Source organism: Montipora foliosa, chromosome 5 (assembly GCF_036669935.1).
Source record: "Montipora foliosa isolate CH-2021 chromosome 5, ASM3666993v2, whole genome shotgun sequence".
NCBI lineage: Eukaryota > Metazoa > Cnidaria > Anthozoa > Scleractinia > Acroporidae > Montipora > Montipora foliosa.
In genome coordinates, this window is record NC_090873.1 from 17270936 (window position 1) to 17278435 (window position 7500).

Here is a 7500-nt window from a genome sequence, read left to right on the forward strand (position 1 = left end):
TAATGTTCTCTCCTGCTTACTACTGGGAAATTTGCAGCTGCGTACATTGCTCCTTGATGGATTTTGGAGAGCTTGTGATTAGTGAGAATTCCCCTTTTGCTCCCTATTGCATTCTTCCAGTCTTTGAGTGGAACACAAATCAGTGGCCCCCAGGGAGAAGGGGTGCTACTTGCAAACACAAAACAGTAAGCGCAGTAAGCACCATCCTCAGTAACAGAGTAGCGTTACCAAGAAAAGTTCACCTCCCACTCTGAGTTATACGTTCCCTTTTCGTGATTGATGGGATTCTCGGCTTGAGCTGGAGGTTGGCTTTTCTTTTGTTTTTTGCTTCCTGAATAATTTTCTTCATTTCCTCTTCTGTTGCCTTTTTCTGTCTAAGGTTCTGAGGTCAAGTGACTAAATAGGGGAAAAAAGTATGCATGTACTTGGTTTGTATTTGCGAAAAATTGTAATTTAAATCATATGTTTTTACAAGATCTGAGACATTGCACATCAGCCCAGCTTCATTTACATTTGGTACATGATGCATTCTCCAAAATTTTATGGTACTGGACACTCTGAAAATTTCAGCCCACAGAGGCAACTCCCAATTTGATGGTGTCACCGCCAACTCTGAAAGATTTATATAAGTTTAAGTATCCAAGTTTAGCTATCATTATATCAGGATCCAGGATGGTGCATCCCTCAATAACAATTTTATTTAGTAAAGGCATCTTTTGTGTGAAAGCTAGACTGACCGCAGATATATTGTGGGATGAAGCCGGTTACACACGAGCAAGTTTTCATTGACAATTTCTGATGTGGAAAATTTTATTTGCTGGTGTGTAAAGAAAGGAAAAAAATGGTTGTCTGTACGGGTCGTTAAGGAAATTTCGGGTGCACAGAGGTCTTGTTCTGGCATGAGCCATGATTAAAAAACGAAAATGGCACCCTGTGGTTTGTTTTTTGTTGTCCGCTGTGGAATTGTATTGCTGGCTATGTACAGTGAAAACTTGTCAAAGAAAACTTGTTAATTCGTTCACACTGGCAAGTAAGACTTGTAAAGGCAAAACTCATCAAAGAAAACTTGTCATGGAAACATTGCTCGTGTTTAAATGGCTTATTAAATATTCGCGCATTTACACACAATGAAGGACATTCCTCTATGTAACTATCTGGGCTGTTGTACATGTAACTTACAGATTTCAGAGGTATCAAGTGAAGCTATGATCCTTGCAGTCATGAACAAAATTTTTGCAATTGTGTAAAGAAGCCTGAAAATTTCAGGACTTGAACAGGGTGTGAACCGTGACCTCGCGATACCAGTGCGACGCTCTAACCAACTGAGCTATGAAGCCACTGATGCTGGGAGCTGGTCATTTGTGGGTTCCAATGTTCCCGTGAGGAACAATGAATCAATGAATCAACGATGAAATGATATATGAAATGGATCAGTATATGAACTGCGGATATGAAATCAAGTGAAGCTATGATCCTCGCAGTTATGAATGCAATTTTTGCAATTGCGCAAAGAAGCCTGAAAAATTCAGGACTTCAACGGGGTTTGATAGCTCAGTTGGTTAGAGAGTTGCACTGGTATTGCGAGGTCACAGGTTCCAACCCCGTTGAAGACCTGAATTTTTCATGCTTCTTTATGAAATTGCAAAAATTGCGTTCATAACTGCGAGGATCATAGCTTCACTTGATTTCATGTCCACATTTCATATACATGTACTGTATGATTCATTTCATATGTCATTTCATCGTTATTTCAGAGATGATACTTCAAAGTTTTGAACATGGACCATTATTCATCTAAAAGACAGTACAGTTGTTTCCAGTTAACACCACAATTCCTTGCAAGATTTTACAATGTTATAAAATTGATGACAATTAAGCTACACCTGGACCCGCCAAAATTTCTTGTATCGTTAAGTAACTGAATATTTTGTTACAACTTTAGTTGGCAGCTCGTTCAATTGGCGGCTCTTGGAATCTAAACAAAAATTGATAAAGCCTGATACATGTATAATAAACTGAGGCAATTAAAATATTTCGAGATGCACGGATGGTGTTACCCCTCTTTGAAATTAAGAATATTCTGATGGGCCATCTCTCTCAGCTACCAGTACTCCGGCTAGCAAATAAAAATAATGTCCTAGAAGGTATTTTGGCAGGAAAATGGTGACTCAATTCTTTTGTTTCCAACAAAAATAGTTGTTCTAATATAAAATGAATCATTATTATGCATATCTGATGTAATCAAAGTGCTCAATGGCATGAATTAGTGCTTGATTGAAGCTGATAGAAAAATATACAATGTATAGCTCTTTTTCATTCGCCTGACTCTGCGCAAGAACCAGCACACTTAGCGTTACTTTCTTTTTCAGGGACTGAGGAAAACGCCTTTTACCCAGACAAACATTGCAACTACCTGTATGTTTGGGAGCTGTACTTAGCGCTTCTGCTGCCTCTCCACTTTTAGCCTCTGCAATTTCTTTCTGAATCTTGCGGCCTCCTGTGGCTTCATCATTGACATCACCATCCCTTGATGGACTGGAAAGTGATAACAGCTTGTTTATGTTTTTGACGTTAGCTTAATTTTTGGTTCGATTATTAATAAGAACTGAAAGCATGTTATGAGAGCATGTACTTACCGCTTTCTTTGAAAAAAACTCTCGATAGAACACTGCATTTTGCCCAGATAGCGGCGGAACGAGGAACACATAAACAAGTCTTCTTTGGGAAACCGCTGTCCGCTTAGGGTGAATTTGAGATGTCTTTTTCGCGCTTGAGTATTTCGCCCCTGAAATTCAGGCTAGCCTATGGCCTGAATCGCGTTTTCTTTAAACATACATGTAAGACCATGTTATATCAACACTTATTTATATAGAGTTAACTGAATAGAGGGTAATGTGAAGTGCTAGATTTCTATGCCATATGAACCATGTGAGCGTTAGCCCTACTGATGGAAATGGGCCCACACAAGGACAGGGAAAACTCTGACCAGGGTGGGAAATGAATAAACTTAACCTTTCCTTGTACTTATTTATATATTTTGTTATTTATTTTTTCAATTGTTTGTAGTGTTTACTTCCCTCCTTAAAAACAAAAGTGCCTCAATTTGCCTCATACTTGCTACGGCCCTGAAAACATTTTGATAAAAGCAAAGTTTTGTAAACAGTCATGAAAACGTTCCATGGTATACAGAAAGTACTACTATACTATACTCGATAGTGACGACACACATCACAGCGGTGAACCACTTTCTTGACAAGTGATGGAATCTTGGGGGTCCAAAACCTTTCTCTCACATGACTCGTGGTCGTCGCAACCCCTCCATGTAATCTCAGCTTATGGCTCTGTTCCATGATCAAGGTGGTCAACCTGTGCCTTCGTGGTAATAATAGAAATACAGGGTGATAATTTTTAGCTGAACATCAGGCTTTAGGTCTTGGGATGACTGTGCTTGGATGATCCAGAAGTTCTCACTTACCTGCAGTTCTTCAGTTAGTGGCCCATCTCGCTTGTCTCCCCCTTTGCAGTTCCTGGTAAAACGATTTATATAGGCAGTTACTCTTAGGAGTTTCTGGTAGGATGAGAACTTAAACAACAGGGCATCTACTGGACCATTCCACTCCCCATTTATTCCTGTTGCAAGGAACTGTGTCTCTGGCTTAGGTTGTACCTTCTCTTGTTTAGTCTCTGTGTTCTTTGTCACATGAGGTTGCTGTGGCCAACTCCTCTCATTAGTAAGCCAATCCGGTCCGTGGAACCACAAGTCACTCAGCATGCCTGGTCAAACACCTCTACTGCCTTGATCACTAGGATTTTCACTGGTTGGGACATAATGCCACTGAAGGTAATTCTTCTCCTGGATGGACCAAGTCCCCTGCCCCTTGATCCAATAGAGGATGGTAGTGCTATCAACCCAGCAGTGGTACTCATTAATGGGCTGATTCTCCAGAGTTTGCTTGGCGTGATTCATCAGTTGAGACAACATGTGTGCTACTACAAGTTCCTTACGAGGGATTGACGTATTACGGGGTGCTATTCTCGACTTCCCAACTAGCAAGTTCTGTTTCACTGGGAGAGCCTCGTGGTAGGCTACAACAAATATCACTGAGCAAACGGCCAAATCACTGGCATCTGAAAATCCATGCAGAACCAACCTCATTACACGATTGTCGACAACACTCCGAGGAACACTGACCAATGGCTGTTTACATATGGCCTTGAGCCATTTGTCCCATGTTCTCTGAATCTCCTCTGGAACCTTTTCATCCCATTTCAAATCCTTCAAACACACTTGGCTGTAGAGAATTTTCTCGACTATCACCACAGGTGCTACAATTCCTAGTACATCTTAGATGCCATGAATCGCAGACAGCATTTTCCGCTTAGTCAGTGGGCCATCATCATTTTGCTCCATGCACTTAGTCAAGTTGATTGATAGCTGATCGTTGTCCTTGTTCCAGAGTGCCCCCAAAATCTTAATGTCTCATGAGAGCCGGTTCCCACTGTTAACTTAGCGTAAGTAGAGCTTTCTTCAGCTGCAAGTCTATCGCCCATACTATCTTCAGACTTCTCAATCTTAGGCATGTTGCAATGCCACTTGTGCAATCGAAATGCCCCCTCCTTCATGATTTCAGTAGCTTCCGCTTTGAACTTAGACAATTTCTCTATATCACCACCACCTGAGTGGAAATCATCAACATAAGTGTTGTTCAGTAGGTCAGCGACAGTTTCTGGGTACTTTTCTGCATATTGGCCGATGTGTTTCTGCAGTGTTGAACCGAGAATATAAGGGCTTGGTGCAGACCCGAATATTACATGTGTAAAGCGATAGGAAATAATGTTCCTGTCCTGCAAATTATCAAACCGTAAACAGGCGCATGGCATCCCTGTCCTCTGGCCCGACCCTAATTTGATGAAATGCCTTCTGAATATCCCCAGTCACACAGTGCTTATGCATTCTGTTTCTTAGCATGATGTCAAATATCATTGGCTGAAGTGGCGGTCCAGCTTTCGTTCAAAGAGGGCGACTGGGGGTCACTCTTTGCGGAGCAGTCATACACAATTCACATCTTGGTAGATTGTGCCTCCTCTCTGATTACTGGATGGTGTGGGATGTAATGGATTGCCAGCTCTGTTGCTGGCTCTGGCAGAAGTTCCAGAGTTCCCTGCTCTAGTTGCTGTTCCATCACAGTATGATATTCTTCAAGTTTCTGAATTCTCCCAAGTTTGCGAGTAGTGCTCTGCAGTCTAGCCAGTGTTAAATTTTTATTCAATGGTAATAATGGGGTGATCTGGTTTCCATGGTAACCATGTGGAATATCTTCCATCCACCTGTCGTTGCAGCTGAGCTATGAAATCTTCATGAAACATTCCCTGATGGTAGTCAGAGTCTGTGAGACCCAGCACTTCTTGTAAACACATTTAATTGAACTTGTGCATGCAAAGAACCCTTTCTCAGTCTCCGTGTTTGCCAACGGTGTCCTTCCTGCAAGCACCCATCCTAGCATAGTAAACGCTGCACCAGGATCTGTATCAGGATTTGGTCCAAGGACCGGTGGTCCTGTTGTTTTAATCTTCTGAACATCAGCGGCACCGAAAATGATGTGCACAGGTAGCCTGTCTTGATCTGTTATTTCTTCACTGAACAAAAGTCTTTTAATTCGAAGATTTTTACTCTTTTGGTCTGGAATCCTGGGGTTTGGAAGGTGTGTCAAAACAGGTTTCTCAGTGTTAACAACCTGTACCTCCATCTCAAAGTCATCAATGGCGTTAGACATAACTTTGACCTGATACAGTTCAATGTCCTTACACACAGTTCCATACATCTGCTCAATAACTCTTCGCTCAACTCGTTGCGGCGTCTAATTTAGTCCAGCTACTAAATCTGAACTGATATATGAGCTCCCAGCCCCTGTGTCCAGCATTATCCTGGCTTTCACTCTATTGACTTCTGCCAATACCGTTGCATGTAAAGTTGTCTGCTCTTCGAGCGCTCCAAAGTACTTACTTAGTTGTAAGTACATAATGTAGTTGTGGCTGACTTATCGCACAAGGAAGTGTGGTGCCTGGACCCACACCGACCGCAACCCACGATCCACACTTGGCAGCTCAATGCAATGACCTGGTACAATTATAGCACAACTTATGCTTCTTCAAGAACTCTCTGCGATTGGCCACATCCAGGATTTTATTGCCATCTTTGCTTTGATGTCGATTTGATCCACAGTAAACACAGTCAGAAGCATTGCAGGAACCTGCCAGCAATAAGTTATCCCCTCTTCTATCGGAGTCCTGGGAAACCTTTGGGGTCTTTGGGGTTTTCCTACCCGTTTCATTTGGCAAAGGGTTTCTGTCCGTGTACTTCCGTAAGTCCTCCACTAGCTCCTCCAGCCCCCACTCCTCCCATTCATCATCCCTTTGAGCCATGGATTCCTTCACAGGCCCCAACGTATCCATTATGCTGTATACATAGCTTTGGGCTCTCTTCAATTGATTTGTTCATGGTGGCAAGTGCTCGTTCTATCCGAGACATCTTGGTATAAAACTCCTGGATTTCTTCAACCTGTTTAGTAAGTACATGTACAGTTCTTGGGTCAAGGCCTTGTGCACTTTTATGTCTTTGCCAAAATTCAGTTCCAAAATTTTCTTGGCTGCTGCATAACCCTCAACAATATGGGGAAGGCCTAAAATGCAATCCTTAGCTTTTCCTTGAACCAATTCAATTAAATAATTGAATTTGCTGATATCAGAGAGATTTGAGCTGTCTACTTCAAAGTGTGAATTGGTTCCAGATGTGCAACCAGTCTTTCTCCAATTTCTGTTTTACCAATTGTGACTCGATCTCAAATCTCTTCTTCAGCAAAATCTCCCCTTTCATTAGTCTATTTCTTCCCGCTAGCTCTTCTAATTGTACCTTCAACTTATCCCGTAGACTCCTGAGTGGCTTAAGATCCTCTTTATATTTTCCAGTAATTCATCAGTCACTTCTTTCAATTTTTTCTCCAACCCTCCAATAATCCTCACAATTCTTTCATATTCCATTGTAATGTCATCCGTGTTTTCCGATTCCAAAATCTCCTGCATCTCATCCTTGTAAAAAGTGCCTTGCGTAGCTCCTTTGTGAAAATTTCAGCTTTGTCTGCCATTTATCACCGCACGATAGAGGTCTCAAATAGACTGACTTGACTCGTTACTCACAGCTGTGTCCTGGCAGGGTCGCCACTTTGGTGTCGGAAAAATGGATCCACATACACCAATAAGGAATCTCTCCCTTAAGATTTACTATCCTCCAAACGAATTATTCACAGTTCATCAAGTAAACATTATTCCTTTTTTATCCACAAACTAGCTCAAAAATTTAACATGACACGTCAGCAAAAATAAGTGCTTGCATGGCAGTTCTGAAATTGAGGCTTTACGTGATTCGGCCGTGTCCATAGCAATTAAATGCAATCAAGCATGTCCAACAAAAACAAAAAATTAAAGCATAAAGTTTTCAAAACC

At 41.6% G+C, this 7500-nt stretch overlaps 1 protein-coding gene across 1 annotated transcript in view; it reads left to right on the forward strand.

The window, feature by feature from the left end:
- LOC138003708 (prolyl endopeptidase-like) overlaps positions 1-7500 on the forward strand; it is a 205340-nt gene that overhangs the window by 25453 nt on the left and 172387 nt on the right. The gene's annotated exons all lie outside the window — the stretch shown is intronic.